General features: G+C 34.7%; 1 pseudogene; it reads right to left on the reverse strand.

Moving 5' to 3' along the window:
* Positions 1–12,660: 12,660 nt before the first annotated feature.
* LOC149166548 (thioredoxin reductase 1, mitochondrial pseudogene) lies at positions 12,661–13,541 on the reverse strand (annotated as a pseudogene).
* Positions 13,542–18,238: the final 4,697 nt, after the last annotated feature.

Raw genomic sequence — 18,238 nt, forward strand, 5'->3', positions numbered from 1 at the left:
AGTAAATGATTTTAATAAACACTTAAATAAAAGTTTCAAATACTTTTTAAAATGTTATAAAATGATTAGGGTTTAGGGTTTAGGGTTTTGGATTTAGGGTGTAGGGTTTAGGGTTTAAGGTTTGGGGTTTTAGGTTAAGGTTTAGGGTTTAGTGGTTGGGGTCTACAACATTTTGTTAAATGATTTAATAAATACTTAAATAAAAGTTACAATTTGTTTTTAAAATGTTATAAAATGGTTATGATTTACACTTTACGATTTAGGGTCTAGGCTTTAGGGTTTGGGGTTTAGGGTTTAGGGTTTAGGTTTTGGGGTTTATTTTTTTGTGTTTATGGTTTAGGGTTTTGTGTTTATGATTTAGAGTTTGTAACACTTTATTAAATTCTTTTAATAAACAATTAAATAAAAGTTACAAAATTATTCTTAAAATGTTATAAAATTCATAGGGCTTATGGTTTAGGATTTAGGGCTTCTGGTTTAGAGTTTAGGGTTTAGGTTTTGGGGTTTATGTTTTAGGGTGTATTGTTTAAGCTTTATAACAATTTAGTAAATTCTTTTAATAAACACTTAAATAAAAGTTACAAAACCCTTTTAAAAATGTTATGAAATGCCTACGATTTAGGCTTTAGTTTATAGGGTTTAGGCTTTATTGTTTAGGGTTTAGGTTTTAGGTTTTAGGGTTTAGGTTTTATAACACCTTAGTAAATTATTTTAATAAACACTAAAATAAAAGCTACAAAACTATTTTTATTACATCATAAAATGCTTAGGTTTTAAGGTTTAGGGTTTGGGGTTTGGGTTTTAGGGTTTAGGGTTTATAACACTTTAGTAAATCATTCTAATAAAAACTTCAATAAAAGTTACAAAACTCTTGTTAAAATGTTATAAAATGCTTAGGGTTTAGGGTTTAGGGTTATAACACTTTATTAAAGTCTTTTAATAAACACTTTAAAAAGTTACAAAAATGTATTTTAAAACGTTATAAAATTCTTAGTGTTTAGGTATAGGTTTTATGGTTTAGTGTTTGGGATTTATAACACTTTGATAAATTCTTCTAATAAGAACATAAAAAAAAAAGTTACAAAATGCTTGTTAAAATGTTAAAAAATGCTTAGGTTTTAGGGTTTAGGATTTAAAATTCCATAAAATGCTCATGGTTTAGGGTTTATGGTTTATAACACTTTAGTAAATTCTTTTAATAAACACTTAAAAAAAGTAAGAAATCACTTGTTAAAATGTTATAAAATACTTAGGGTTTAGAGTTTAGGTATTAGGTTTTAGGGTTTTGGGTTTAAAATGTTATAAAATGCTTACATTTAAGGATTTAGAGTTTATTAAATTTTAGTAAGTGCTTTTAATAAACGCTTCAAAAAAAGATTCAAAAAGCTTGTTGAAATGGAATTGAATGCTTAGGGTTTAGGTTTAGGGTTTAACGTTTAGGTCTTATAACACTTCAATAAATTATTTTAATAAACACTTAAAAAAAGTTTACAGAACACTTTTTAGAATGTTATAAAATGCTTAGGGTTTAGGGTTTAAAATGTTATAAACTGCTTAGGGTTTAGAGTTTAGGGTTTATAAAACTTTAGTAAATCCTTTTAATAAAAACTTATAAAAATGTTACAAAACACTTGCTAAAAAGTTATAAAATGCTTAGGGTTTAGGTTTAACAGACACTTTAGTAAATTCTTTTAATAAACACTTTTTAAAAAGTTACAAAACTCTTGTTAAAATTTTATAAAATTCTTTGGGTGTAGGTTTTAGGGTTTAGTGTTTATAACGATTTAGTAAATTATTTTAATAAACACTTTAAAAAAGTTACAAAACACCTATTAAAATTTTATAAAATGTTTAGGGTTTAGGGCTTTAAAATGTTACAAAACGCTTGCTAAATTGTAATAAAATGCTTAGGGTTTAGGTTTTATAACAATTTAGTAAATTCTTTAAATAAAAACTTAAAAAAAGGTTAGAAATGCTTGCTAAAATGTTGTAAAATACTTAGGGTTTTGGGTTTAAAATGTTATAAAGTGCTTATGGTTTAGGGTTTAGGGTTTCGATTGAGGGTGTGGGTATTAGGGTTAAGGGTTTATGGTTTATAATGCTTTAATAATTTCTTTTAATAAACACTTTTAAAATAGTTAAAAATGATTTTTAGGGTTTAGGGTTTTTTGGGATTTCAGGGTTTAGGGTTTTTTTAGGGTTTAGGGTTTTTTAGGGATTAGGGTTTATGGTTTTTTAGGGTTTATGGTTTTTTATGGTTTATGGTTTTTTAGGGTTTAGGGTTTGGGGTTTAAGGTTAAGGGTTTAGGGATTAGGAGTTTAAGGCTTATAGCACCATAGTAAATGGTTTTAGTAAACACTTAAATAAAAGTTACAAAACACTTTCTAAAATGTTATAAAATCCTTAGGATTTAGGGTTTGGGGTTTAGGGCTTAGGGCTTAGGTTATAGGTTTTTGAGTTTAGGGTTTAGAGTTTATAAGACCTTAGTAAATTCTTTCAAGCTTTAGGCTTAAGGGTTTAGGGTTTAGGTTTTAGGATATAGGGTTTGGGGTTTGGGGTTTAGGGTTTATGTTTTATAACACTTTAGTAAATTCTTTTAACAGACACTTAAATAAAAGTTACAGAACGCTTTCTAAAATGCTATAAAATTCTTAGTGTTTAGGGTTTACCGTTTAGGTTTTATGGATTGGGATTTAGGGTTTCGTTTTTACAGTTTAGGTTTTAGGGTTTTTGGTTTAGGATTTATAATCTAATGTTATAAAATTCCTTTTAAAATATTACAAAAAAATAGTGTTCAGGGTTTAGAGTTTAGGGCTTAGGATTTATAACAATTTAGTAAATTTTTTAATAAACAACAAAATAAAAGTTTAAAATTCTTTTTAAAATGATTAGGGTTTAGTTATTAGGGTTTGGGGGGTTTATGGTTTATGGTTTTGGGTTTATGGTTTAAGGTTTATAACACTTTATGGTTTTGGGTTTATGGTTTATGGTTTTTGGTTTATGGTTTATGGTTTTGGGTTTATGGTTTAAGGTTTATAATTCTTTTAATAAACACTTAAATAAAAGTTACAAAACACTTTTTAAGATGTTGTAAAATGCTTAGGGTTTAGGTTTTAGGGTTTATAACACTTTAGTAAATGCTTTTAATAAACACCTATATAAAATTTAGAAAACACTTTTTGAAATGTTATAAAATACATAGGGATTAGGTTTTAATATTTCAGTTGTAGTGTTTGGGGCTTAGGTTTAGGTTTTATAACACTTTAGTAAGTTATCTTAATAAGCTCTTAAATAAAAGCTACAAAATGATTTCTAAAATGTCATAAAATGGTTAAGGTTTAGGGTATAAGGTTTAGGGTTTGGGGTTTACTGTTCATGGCTTAGGTTTTAGGGTTTATAAAAATTTAGTAAATTACTAATAAAAAGTTAAATAAAAGTTAGAAAACACTTTTGAAAATGTTATAAAACACTTAGGGTTTAGGGGTTTCGGTTTAGATTTTATGGTTTAGGGTTTATAACACTTTAGAAAATGTTTATAATATAAGCTTAAATGAAAGTTACAAAACAATTTTTAAAATGCTATAAAATGATTAGTATTTAGGGTTTTGGATTTTGGGTTTGGGGTTTACGGTTTAGGGTTCATGTTTTAGGATTTAGGGTTTATAAGGATTTAGTAAATTCTTATAATAAACACTTAAATAAAAGTTTAAAAACTCTTTTTAAAATGTTATAAAATGCTTAGGGTTTAGGGTTTGGGGTTTAGGATTTAAGGTTTAGGGTTTATAAGGGTTCAGTAAATAAATTTAATAAACACTTAAATAAAAGTTACAAAACGCTTTTTAAAATTTTATAAAATTCTTAGAGTATAGGATTTAAGGTTTAGGCTTTCAAGTTTGGGGTTTATATTACATGGTCTATTAACAAAATATAAAATGGTATGCATAATAATTTTATGCATGATGATCTCTGTATATGACTAATTCTTAAAATATTATAATAATCATCGAGGCTAATTAATAATAATATAAAAAATTATATATTCGTAGTTTCTTTCAACTAGGATTAAGACTTTGCATCAACACTAGAAATATTTTACACTAATAATATATAAATAATATTTTTTTTCTTATTAATTATCAATAATATTATAAAAGTAAACTATATTATTTAATATAAATATAGAATATAACATTTTGTATTTAACCGAATCTAATTTATAATTTAATATTATTGTATTATGAATCACCCTTAACGATGGAAAGGAATATTCAAGGAATAGAATATTTCGTAGAAACCATCATGAAAAATAAAAAACTAAATATAAATAATATTAATTCTAATAGAATAAATATTATTTAAAAATTATTTGAAAAAAAAGTTACAGTATTACTTATAGAGGAATTGGATTTTTCATTAGAATCCATCACTACAATTCCAATAAATATTGTGATCTTTTATTGTTTCAAATTAGCTAGAAAAAAAATCAGTGAAACGGCCATTTTTTCTATTAGTTAGACTACGTGAAAAAAAAAACCTTTATTATCAAATTTTCAAAAATATTTATTTTATATCTTTTCAATTTTTTCTAACTTTAATGATAATGTTAATTGAATATTCAATCCATACCTACTTTGACATCATTAAATAGAGTAGAAATAGGTTTTATATGTTATTGTCTATATGCCTTTCCATTATCCTCTTTATAAACACCATCATGCATGCACATTACCATTTTTTGTAGTGACTATCTCCGAGAAATGGATTTCACGTAATGCTTTTCCATTATGATAATGGACCATCAATTGAGAAGGATTTATTTATGATGTATCCCGACTGAATAAGAATTTTACCATTTGTTTCATATTTCTAGCTACATATCTATAGCATGGATCTAGGTTACACATTTTGGCAAGAGAGGGAGTGTTTAGGTGAAAAGAAGTGCACACGATCAAGCAGTTTAATGGCCTGTATGTGGTCGATCAAGCTTCTTGAATGCTAAGAAAATAGATTTATTAATACATTTGAATTGAAAATTTATGCCTAGCATTTAAGCTCTTAAAATAAACATTTCCAGTAGCCCTTATGCAAAATTTTCTTCACCAGCTTTCTGTACCGTAGTGAAATTAGCGAAAAATTTGTCCTTAGGTGGTGGATTAGATCATGTTTGATTGAAGAAGAAATATTCTATCCAATGGAATATGAGTTTGAAATTTTCTAATTCATATGATATTTTTCATATACTTTCCCTTAAACATAATGTTTCATTTTTTTTAACAAATTTAAAGAGGCCCAGTGAAAAAACAATAACAAAAATTTTTCAAAGCAAAAAACAAAAAAATCAATAATTACCACTATCTTAGTTTACTATTCATGTAATAGGTGAAAAAATTATGGGAATAAGTGTGTCCGCAAAATCCAATTGTATTGCTTCATAAACATAAAAAAAAAAAAAGAATAAAAAATATATTTTTTAATAAACAAATATTTTTTTTATATGAAAAAGGTCCTCCTCTTCTCCTCTTGAATTGGGTTCACGAGAATGAGAATTGATTCATCAGTGGTATAACCCTTTAGAAATAATGTAATTAATTGAAGAGGTATGGATATAAAGTTTATTAAAGTTACCTTTTGTACATAAATAACCATAAAACCATGAATGTCTATGGAGGATGTCGTGGGTGAATTTTTTTCTACAAAACCAGAAGGAAATACATTGGAGAAATTGAAATTCTATGGGAGATTGAAAAATAGTTCCATGATCAAAACACATGTGTGAAACCATTTCCATAAAACCCTAATTTTATGATGTCGAGGAAATTAGTTTAAGTAATAACTTTTCTTGAGAAATTAAGGCAAATCACTTATAAAAATTACGGACTCTAAACATAAAGGTTAATTGAGCATTTGGTCATTGTAGCGATGGGAACTCTTGTTTCTATGAATTTTCTTTTTATTTTATCAGGAGATAATGGTATAACATATAAACATTTAAATTAATATTTGGGATAATTATCGTTAATCACTATTTCGATAAAAATCAACCCCCAATGTTTTGAACCCTCGAATTTCAACTCTCATAAAAAAATCTCCCCTAAAATTTTATCTGCATTAAATAAATTTTATCTGTAACTTACAAGAGAAAGGTTTTGTAGAAAAATGTAGACTTCAAGACATGGCTGCCACAAATTAAAAATTAAACTATATTTTTAATTAAAGTGTATTTTTATCCAACCTTTAGATACAAAAATTGTAATAATGAAAGTCTAATTTTTAAATCACAAGAACAAAATTTGGGGATTTTCCAAACAAAAAATTATTACAGTTCCTAAAAATTAAGCAAGAAAATTCAAGGGGGATAGGAGAGCATGCTCGAGGTATTGGGATGTAAAGCAATTACACAAGCCTCATCTATTAAATATGACAATAATTATTCGTATGAAAACTTAGAAAATGGAAAGGAGACTATTAAATACATAAATGTTTGTTGTTCTCTGCAAATTAATCTCAATACCATGATACAAGGGCTACTGAAATAAAGATATCATTTTAAAACAAATGAGAAGGGATAAATGGCTACCATAAATCCATGTCCTTGGAAATTGGGGTAAATGGAAATTAGTAGCCCGGGCTGTTTTATTTTTTGTAGATCTCCCATGAAATAAGGCTACACTAATCTCTATACCAAATTTTATAATAAAATAATCTTGGGGCTACTATTAATAATGCACTATGATACAAAAAAGTATTCCATTCAAAATTTGAAACCCTTAAATTTTGTCCAAGGGCTAAATTTCACCGCTAAAATTTTCCACTAAGATAATTTTTTTGAAATATGCATGCAAAAAAATATTACTATAGATAATCAAAATATAACTTGTAATAAAGTTACAATTTAGTTAATTTCTATGTATTTTTAATTTATATGGCTTCCCTAGTTCATTAATTTAATGTTAATATTTTCTTTTAACTTAAAATTAAAACAAATTCCAAAATAGATATGCTTATAATTACGCTAATCTGAAGAATAGATATTCCATTGTTATAATTTAATTATTAGGCTGATGGAATATATTTTAACTCGATGGAATATGTTGGAACATTCATAGTAATATTTTAATCTTTAAAAATGCTTCAAATTCTTGGCCAAAGTATCACATTTAAACGTTAAAGAAATTTCATGTGCTTGAATGACTATATTTGTGCTTGGAAGAAATCTTCCTAAATGTATTACTTATCATTTCATAGTAGGATATTATGTATCTGAAGGGGTATGTTATTGATTCATGAGACTGTAGCTTTCATTTCCAACAATGGAGAAGAGAGTGAAAATTTAATATTTTAATTTAAGACATGAATCTTAAATTAAATTTCTTATCTCCACCTCCAACTCCATCACCTCCTCCTCCTCCTCCACCTCCAACTCCACCTTCACCTCCTCCACCTGAACCTCCACCTCCACCTCCTCATCCTCATCCACATCCACCTCCTCCTCTCCTCCACCTCCACCTCCACCACCCTCTCCTCCTGCTCCTCCTCCACCACCTCAACATCCACCACCACCTCCACCTCCTCCTCCTACACCACCTCCACCAGCTCAACCTCGACCCCCTCCTCCACCTCCACCTCCACCTCCTCCTCCCCCACCTCCATGACCTTCACCTGTCCCTCTCCCTCCACCTTCTACACCACCACCTCATCCTCTTTATCCACCTCCACCACCAATTCCTCTACATATACCTCCATCTCCACCATAATCTCCTTTGCCTCATCCTACACCTCCATCTCGACATCCACAACCACCTCCACTACCTCCTTCTCAACCCCCTCCTCCTCCTGCACCTCCACCACCTCCTCCTCCTAATCCACCTCAACCTCCACCTCCACCTTCACCTCCTCCTCCACCTCCAACTCCACATCCACCTCCTTCTCCTCCTCCTACTCCACCTCCTTCTCCACCACCTCCATCTTCTCCTCCTCCTCCACCTCCTCCACCACCACCTATACCTCCACCACCTCCTACTCCACCACCACCTCCACCTCCACCACCTCCACCTCCACCCTCTCCAAGGAAAATTTTAAGAACCCCCCCTAAATTTATAAATATAATAAATGGGCGAATCTCCATGGTATATAGGAAAAATGGAAGGCGATTTTATCAATAATATAATATGTATGTATAATTTTTGGGCGAATCTCTCACCAGGCATGGCGAATATTTTACTCAATTATAAAATCTTGTAAGATCTTGGCGAGTCTTTCACTAAATAATAAAACTTTGTAAAGTCCTAGTGAATCTTAGCATAGCCTACATGCTGGTTTAATTCCCCCATTTAAATAGGCTACATTCCAGGTGAATACCATGGGTCAATACCATGTTCCATTTTGGTGAATATCATGGGTCAATACCATGTGCCATTTTTATTTTTATTAATTCTAATATTAGGGTTAATAATGGTTTTTTGCATGGTATTAATAACAATCTAGTCCATGGTATTTGTCCCATAGTATTTTGGGCATAGGTTTCACCTAAATATAACCCATTTTTTGAGTGTTCGTAAATATAAGGTGACTTATGGAGTAAATATAAAAAAATGTTTTATTTGTTTACCATACCTCTCGTTTATTTATATTTTTATTAATTTACCATACCTCTTTTACAAATATGGTATTTGGCCCATAGGATTCACTTAAATAAAACCTCTTTCTTGAGCCTTCATAAATAGAACGAGGGTTATGGGCTAAATATAAAAAGAGGTTTTATTTATTTACGATACGTCTAATTTATTTATATTTTTATTTATTTACCATACCTTTTGAGTAAGTATAAAAAGACGTTTTATTTATTTACCATACCTCCACTTTACTTATATTTTTATTTGTTTACACCCTTACATGTATATAAGGTGACTTATGGAGTAAATATAAAAAATGTTATATTTATTTACCATACCTCTCATTTATTTATATTTTTATTAATTTACCATACCTCTTTTATAAATATGGTATTTGGCCCATAAGATTCACTTAAATAAAACCTATCCTTGAAAATGGGCGAATGGATTCACTTAAATAAAACCTATTCTTGAAAATGGGCGAATGGAAGGTTGTAAGTCCTAATTTCAAGGGATAAATTTACCTTTTTTACCCTCTCCCTTAAAATAAGGTGGGCTATTTGAGGTGATTTGTAAAAATGTACTATGATACAAAATATTCGCCCACTAAAAATTTAAAACCCCTTAATTTCGCCAAAGGGCGAACATTCGCCCCTAAAATTATCCTTGACCCTCTCATCCACCTCCAACCTCTAAATCCCCTCCTCCTCCTCCACCTTCACCTCCACCTCCTCCTCCTCCTAATCCACCTCAAACTCCATCTCCACCTTCACCTCCTCCTCCACCTCCACCTCTAACTCCACATCCACGTCCTCCTCCTCCTCCTCTTCCACCTCCTTCTCCACCACCTACATCTTCTCCTCCACCTCCACCTCCTATACCACCACCCCCACCTCCACCACCTCAACCTCCACCCTCTCATCACCTCCTCCTCCTCATCCACCTCCACCTCATCCACCTCCACAACCTCCTCCTGAACCTCTCGTTCCTCCTCCTCCACCAACTCCCCCTCTCGCTTTGCCTCCTCCTCCAACACCACCTCCTCCTCCACCAACACTACCTCCACCTCCCACCTCTTCTTCCAGCTACACATTCACCTCCACCTGCTCCACCACCTCGACCTTCTGCTCTGCCTCCTCTTCTAACTCTGCCTCCACATCCACCACCACCTCCTCCTCCACCACCACCTCCACCACCTCCTCCTCCCACTCTGCCTCCTCTTCCATCTCTACCTCCTCCTCCAACATAACCTCCTCCTCCACCACCACCACCTCCACCTCCACTTTCACCTCCTCCGCCTCTTCTTCGAGCTAGACATTCACCTCAACCACCTCCACCTCCACATCCTCCTCCACGATATCCACCTATACCACCTCCTCCTCCACCACCTCCAACTCCACCTCCACCTCCTCCTCCTTCTCCTCCTCCACCTCCACCCACACCTCTTCCTCCACCACCTCTTCCTCCACCTCCAACTCTACCTCGTCCACCACCCCTTTTGTCCTCCTCATCCTCCCCATTCTCCTCTTCCACCTATACCTCATCCTCTTCCATGTCCACCTCCTCCTTCTCCACCTCTTCCACCTCCATCTCAACCTCCTGATTGACCACTACCACCACCTCCTCCTCTGCCTCCTCCTCCTCCTCCTCCTCGACCACCTCCTCCTCCTCCTCCTCCTCCTCCTCCTCCTCGACCACCTCCTCCTCCACCATATCCTCCACCTCGACCACCACCTCCACATCCACCACCACCACCACCTCCTCCTCCTCCTCCTCCTCCTCCTCCACCATGTCTACCTCCTCCACCATGACTTCCACCTCATCTTCCTCCACCTCCACCTCCACCTCTCTCACCTTCTCAAAAAACCTAAAAACAAAAATTGCATATCATTTAATTCTCTTTATTTATAATACTTATTGATTCATTTTTTACAGTGATAATTCATATATCAATATATACAAGATAATATAACAAATAATATGTATAAAAAATTGTAATATAAATAAGTAATTATGAGAACAACAATTCTTTTTTTGTAAGCTGCGATAGTTCCTTCTTTTTCTATTTATAAAGCAAGCTGTTCCATTTACAGAATTTTGGTGGCCTCAAATTGCCTAAATGGGAAACCAATTATGTTGGCCACCTGAGTCTTTTATATGCCATCGAGAAGCAAAATTTTACTAGTATTTCAATCCAAGCTAAATATACTTCACATCTAGAAACATTGTTCAGATTCCGAACTAACATAAGGCACAGGAAAAGAAAATCCTATCCACTAAAAACCCAGTACGAACTCGAAACTAAAAACTATTCCTTTATATCATCTTTATCAGATTCCACAATAGCCAGTGCAACAGCAGAGTCACCTGGTGCTGGAGATAGCTTCATCAGACATTGTTGGATCTCATCCAGCTTGCTGTCTTGCATTAACAAGATAATTTGCAGATTTTTTATGTCCTTTTTTATAGTGGGCATACCTTATGCTATTTCTGCCACCTCCCCCGCCACCTGCTCCAGGGATCTGGCCAGTAAACACTTCACAATCCAGTACACATGCAGGGCTTGTTTATATAGCATCATCCTGCCTCTGGTGTGCCCAGGGTCGGGGACTATATCCCCCCATTCTTCCATTTTTGGCTTAGAATCTTCTTCCATGACATTGTCCTCCATCTCCTGCATTAGTTGAAGAATGTCAGCATCCGTGCCTTTTTTGTATGCATGAGTTATTTCATGATTAGCTGTCTTGATTGATTTCATGCCTCTTCTCTGACCTGCCAATGTAAAAGTTGTAGGATCACTACTAAATGGCTGGCTCTGGTGCCCTCTACCCCCATGACCCTGGCCTCTACCCAAGCGTGCCATTTCTTCCTTTACAGACTCCTGCTTACAATTGTCAACAGAAAACGTTAGCATTCTAGGAACTTCAGTCTTTCCGTTAGTCAGCATATCCTTGTCTCTTAGCATTCCTTCCCCATTCCAGCCTCCCCCGACTCTCTGTAGAATCGAAGGTCTCTCCCCCCTTAGACTAAGGTTGGTGGTAAAGCCATCTGCCATACATTCTCCAGGCATGCCTATGCCCCGTTCCTCTCACTCCCTGTTAATGTAATCCTCAAGCCTACCCTGAAACAGCCCCTCCCCCATGTTTCCCATCTTCCCCCCCTCCTCCAACATATTATGCTTAACAGAGTGGATTGTAGGGGGTAAGCCAAAGGAAACATACCTCGAATTGAGATCGGCCGCAGAAGATCCCATCGCTCGTGCTGCTCTGATCTCCTCCTTCCTTCGCTGCAATCTGAGCTGTCTTTCTAAACTTACCACCCTCATGTACACCTTCGCATCTACCCTATGTCTCATCCCACTATAACCATCATTCTTGCCCACCTCTCCCCCCATACTCCTGCCATTTTGCCTCCTCGAAATTCCTGCAGTCATGCAGGACACCACCACGTCTAGTTGATCTAGCTTGCTGGTAGTAGGCGGGCGTCATGGCCGTCCTGTCACATGCGTTGTCTTCATGCTCATACACTCCCCCTTTATCACCCTAACTGGGGGCCACCTGTATCTACTATCTTGAGTTCGTGTCTTCATGGTAATCTTTGGCAAGGATTGCTTTGAGGGGCTCCAATATGGGCTATTTAGATAATAAAATATGTAGTAAGTTTTTTAAACTTTTCGCTCACTTACAATGGTTTTGAAGCTATTTGGATAATAAAATATGTAGTAGGTTTTAGCATCGGGGAAAAAAACACATTATCCAAATTATTGTATGTTTTTGGACTTGATGCAATGGTTTGGTTGGGCAAAGAATTTACATTTAAATTTTCATGATTATGACATAGAATTTAAATAATTCAAATTTTAACTAAAAATATTAAAATGAAATATTTGTAATAATTATGCAGCTCTGTCCCTACTATTTGAACCACCCAGTAAATTAGCATTTATTCAAAAAGCAGCTCAGAACTATGAAGGTCTCTCGCATCAGAAATAAAAGGCAGCTCAGAACTATGAAGGTCTCTAGCATAGGAAATCTAAAGCAAGGAACTCTACATATCCTCCTCCACCTCTATTTCATGTAAAAAGTGCTCTGCTACCAAAGCGACCATGCACCCTGCACAAACAACATTCAAATTCAAAACATAAGGAATTCATCTTTATCTCAAGTCCATGATGAAACAATTTAAAATAGATATATCTTTAACAGATCAGGGCAGCAGTGTTGAAACCCCACACTGCAGTGAAATTGAAATGAAAAAATGTCCAATATTCTGAAACCCCACATTGCGGCGGAATTGAAATGAAAAAATGTCCAAAATTTTAATACCATGGATAGCAAACACCAGATCTCATTGCAGGCTTTTACATACCTTTGCACGCAGCCATAAGGGCTTGGCTCCATTTCTTGTCATGAACATCTCCCACGGCCAAAACCCCCGCAATACTTGTTTGGGTTGGTTGTTCCAGGCTTTGTCACTATATAGCCGTCTGACTCCAACTCCAGCTGCCCCTCCAAAAACTTGGTGGCCTGTTCGTGCTCGATGGCGAAGAAAAACCCCGACGCTAGCAACACTGACTCGTCATCGGTCACTGTGTTCCGGAGATTGAGCCGGCTGAGTAAACCCCTTTCGTTCCCAAAAGCCTTGAGGACTTCCATATTCCATATGATGTCGATCTTGGGGTTATCCAGCGCCCCCTTCTGCATGATGTTGCTCGGCCTGAATGCATCCAACCTGTGAATAATATAACCTTTGCTACCTTACTTGGTCAAGATGTTCGCCTCCTCCATGGCAGAGTCTCGACCCTCGATCACGGCCAGTGGCCGTTTACGGAAGATAGGGGCGGCACAGTGGCAGACAGCCCAGGAAGAGATGCCCTTGTTCCAGAACCCGTCTTCACAGCGCTGGGTTGTTACAGTAACTAACTCCATAACCCTGTATGATGATTGGATGGTGGGAATCATTCCAATCGTCTAACACATCAAATCGCCTTATATGATAGGACAGGGTGGCACATAAGAGAATTTGCCTTCCTGCCTAAATATTTATGTAGTGTGGGTGGATGATTATTATAGATTAATCTATAATATATAAAATAAATTTTATATTTGTATGTTCGAAAGTGTTGACTTTTATGTATTTAGTCTTGTTTATGCTAAAGAAATTGTTAATGTTCAAGAAATTTATAATATATAAAATTAACACCTTATTGCCTAAATATTTATGTAATGTGGGTAGATGATATTGTACATTAATCTATAATAAATAAAATCAATTTTATATTTATAGGCTAGTTTATATTTATAGATTAGGAAGTGTTGATTTTTATGTATCTAGTCTTGTTATGTTACAGAAATTGTTAATGTTCATAGAGATTTATTATATATAAAATTGTTAATGTTCTAGAGATTTATAATAAATAAAATCAATTTTATATTTATAGGTTAGAAAGTGCTGATTTTTATGTATTTAGTTTCGTTAATGTTTAAGAGATTTTTTTAATATTTATGTATTGTGAGTAGATGATTATTATAAATTAATCTATAATAAATAAAAGCAATATATTCATTTGGTTTATGAAGTTTAAAGAAAATTTGAAATATGAAATCTGTACAAGGGCAATGATACATAAAATTGTAAGACAACTCTATTATCCTTTAATAAAGATATTTTAATTAAAAAATATATCTATAATAAAGATATTTTAATTAGAAAAAATATATATTATAATTAAGTTATTATGGTAGGAGGTTCTCTTCTCTGTAAGATAACTATATCATAATTATACACTTAATATGTAAGAATTGTTTTTAAAGTATGAAAACTACCTTATTTTCTCATTTAGATTAAGAAAAGCACTGGATGTTAAGAAAAGTACTAGATGTAGTATGTGTATGTTCATCGAGGTATGATGACTATTCCTCAGCCTCACTTCACCATTGAGGTGCTCAATGTTTGGAATGAGTGGGTAAACCCCATCAACCCAGACCATGTATTGTTGGAGCTGAGGTGGAATCTCTCGCAAGGAAGAAGAGAAAGAGACTTACCATGTATTGTTGGAGTTGAGGTCGAATCTTGAGAAAGAGACTTGATCATTGAGGTGTTCAATGTTTGGAATGAGTGGGTAACCCCATAAACCCAGACCATTTACTGTAGGAGCTCAGGTCTAATCTCTGACATGGAAGAAGAGAGAAAGAAAATAAAAGAGAATCTATATTGATGAACTAAAGTTAGTCAATATTTTGACTTAGAAGATCCGAATAGTCCTATGAAAGGCCTGTGGTTGCAGATCCCTATGATTATACATAAATACATGTACCAATCTTTTACATATGTTGTGTGGATTCTTTAAAATAAACCTTTAAATGACAAAGAAACCGCAAAAATACTTAAAACCCTAAGGACTTACAAAGATGCAAAAAAAAGAAGGGTAATTACCAATCTTTTACAGATGATGTGTGGATTTTTTAAAATAAACCTTTAAATGCCAAAGAAATATTTAAAACCCTATGTGCTGACTCAAACCCTAAGGACATACAAAAGATGTAAAAAGGGATAATTGCACCCGAGCATATATGTAAATTTGAGTACAATGGACAATCTTTCCGTTGACAGTACGGTTAGCAGAATCTTGTGGTCCGCGAGTAATTATAAAGAAAGGAAGCAGGGTCCTTTCTTTCTTTAGGCAGCTAAATCTTTACGAAATATTCCTGCTAGCGCTGCTACACATAAATTTAGCCCCAAATTCAGATATAAGGTGGCTTTACACATAAATTTAGCCCCAAATTCAGATATAAGGTGGCTTTAAAGGTCAAGGCGTTGGATCTTTAATTTTAGCCTGAAATTAAATTTCAAATAAGTCTTTGGGGGCGTTGAGGTATTAGGAGTCACACGCTTCCAACGGTTTTGACATATGAATCTATCATTTTCGTTTGCCAGGTGTCTGGTCAAAATTCCTTTACGGCTAGGAATCGCCGAAAAGGTTCCTCAAGGCTCGCAACTACATTCGCTGACATAGATAGAAGTGTGGGTGACAGTACTAGCATGCGAAATCCGCCTAACATGTCCACCAAATCCTAGAAATTAAAAGAAATCGTACACAGGAGATAAGTCTTAAGAATAAAGAGCCCCAAGTGGATATACACAGAGAGGGTCTTGCGGCATTATCTGAGTCTATTAATCAGAGTCGGCGGCAAGAAGAGTATGCGATTGAAAGCATGATAATTAAAAAAAATTGGAAGACGACGGCAAGGGTTCGAACCGTAGGGACGCGGGGACATGGAGAGAAAAACAGCGATTGATGATATACAGCCCAGGAAGAATGTCGAGAATAGTGCGCCTATCTGGGCTAAAGATCGTCACAGTAAAAGGGACTTCCTGACGACAATTCAAGTATATATGACCTACGAGAGAGACTATGGCTTGAGCAACCCAGTATTCGCGTGAATTACCATGGCCATTATATGCACCGCTTGGTAATTATCATGGCCATTATATACAAATTCGCGTGAATTTCCATGGCCGTTATCTGCAACGTTTATGATAAGTGAGTTATTCGTAGTATACGCGACTAACTTTAGCCTGATATGCGAAATCTCTGTGCTGATATAGCATTTGCGTCGCGCGCCAACCAATCCTGACACCGTATGCCTGAGTTCATTCCGGGCAATTCCAGTAACCATTGCCGGTTATGCGACGTATTTCCGGGCGAGCGGGTATGATATGATGGATATGGGACTGGATATGCGATTTATCATTCGGGTTATCTCCGGCAAGATAAGTGGCGTATGCGGGAAAGATAAGTGGCATATCCGGCAGAGATAAGTAGCGTTTCAGGTGGATAACTCGCATATCCGGCATAACTAACCTTCATTGCCCAGAATTACTAGCATAGCCGGCAAAGATTGCTCGGTTAGCGAGAAATACCTGTCGGAAACAGCTCGCGTTAGCCAAAGGTCGCATATCGACCGGGACATTGGGCATATCTGACCGCATATCCTTCTAATAAGTGGCTTATCACCACCGCGTTGATAGTGAATAACTTACTTATCATTACCCGGTTGATAGTGAATAATATCGCGTTGATAAAGAATAGTCCAACTATCAATGACGACCTAATATGCATAACAAATGAAATTAACCAACCCTATCCAAAACATACGCACGCGAAACCCTAAACCGATCAGATAATCGGCGACGGTAATTCGTGACTATTTACTGAAACACAGAGGAGGAGGATTATGTTTGTGAGTATTAACGAAGCACACAGCAGTGAAAAATTTCGCAGAACCTGCGTCCATATGCTTGGAGTGGTTGTCCATGTCTCCCTCCATTTCCTTGATGCTTCGAACCACAAATTTGCCTGAAAGAGAAAGGGCGAGCCACTGCGTACGTATTATTTTCCTGACAGAAAATGGGCAGGCCACAGCGTACTTATTTCAGTGGAATGCAGGTTTGATAAACATTCTAGATGGCCCGTCTATTCTGACTAGAAAAGTGACTTTGGCCTTCTGGGTCACACCTTCATCAGCTTTTTCACCTCAATTGAAGCAGCACTTGAATTAACCTCTATAAAGGAAGTACGGCTGATTTCTGCAAAAAATTCTGGAAGTAGGCTTTTAAGTTTTTTTAGTTGATAAAAAAATATAAAAAATTAGTTGATAAAAAAGGTAAAATTTGGAAATAGGTTTTCGAAATTAAATATACCTTATTCTAAAATGCACACCCTATTAATATAATAACTAGTAATAAAGCATTTTGGTCCCAATAAAATGAAATGACATTTTGATATAAAATATTGACTTTAGCTTTGAAAATTAAGCTTAAAGCACCACCATCTCTGTGAAATTATCAAAACCCTTGGTCATGAATACAATCACATTTGAAGTACTACTTGGAAGATTATCCACCATCACTAAGTTGTCTCTCTACCCTTCCTCAGAGATACTTATTTAAAAAAAAGAAAAGACCCATGTTTAGTTACCATTCCCTCCCCATTTTATCTGAAATACTATCTAAACTAAGAAGAATAGAAAAACAATTTTATTTTATTCGAAATCAATCTAAACTCAGAAGAATGGAAAAAACTATTTTATTTTACTAAGGTAAATGGTTGGTTTTTTTTGGTATAAATGGTTGGTTTTTTGTATAGAAAAAATTAATGGCATAAATTATATAAAACATATTTAATTTAAACATAAATATAAATATGGAACAAGACCATCCTTTGGCAACTAAAAATAAAGCTGGAGGTTTCCAAATAACTTGGAGCTCCACAAACTTACATTGCTCATCTTTGTAGAAAAGGGGAGATGAGCAATGAACTCCACACTATACATGAATTTAAATAATAAAATTGTTGGAAAAAGGGGTTACTTTCTATGTCTTTACTGTAAAGTTACCTGCTTTTTGCTTTCCACCATTTTTATTTTTATTGTGAATTTGAAGTATGAAATTTTTGAAGTTGCGTAGACATATTACACATTGCTTCAAAAAATCTAGAAGTTTTGGGAACAATTTCCGCAAATTACTCCCACTAGTATTTTCTAAAGCTTACCTTTTTGGGAACACGTCTTGCAAATTACTGCAACTGTTATTATCTGAAAGCATTATTGTTTCTCAAATTTTC

Source organism: Pinus tabuliformis, chromosome 5_1, assembly GCF_031772625.1.
Source record: "Pinus tabuliformis cultivar Carrire ecotype Pingquan chromosome 5_1, CPIR1, whole genome shotgun sequence".
Classification (NCBI taxonomy): domain Eukaryota; kingdom Viridiplantae; phylum Streptophyta; class Pinopsida; order Pinales; family Pinaceae; genus Pinus; species Pinus tabuliformis.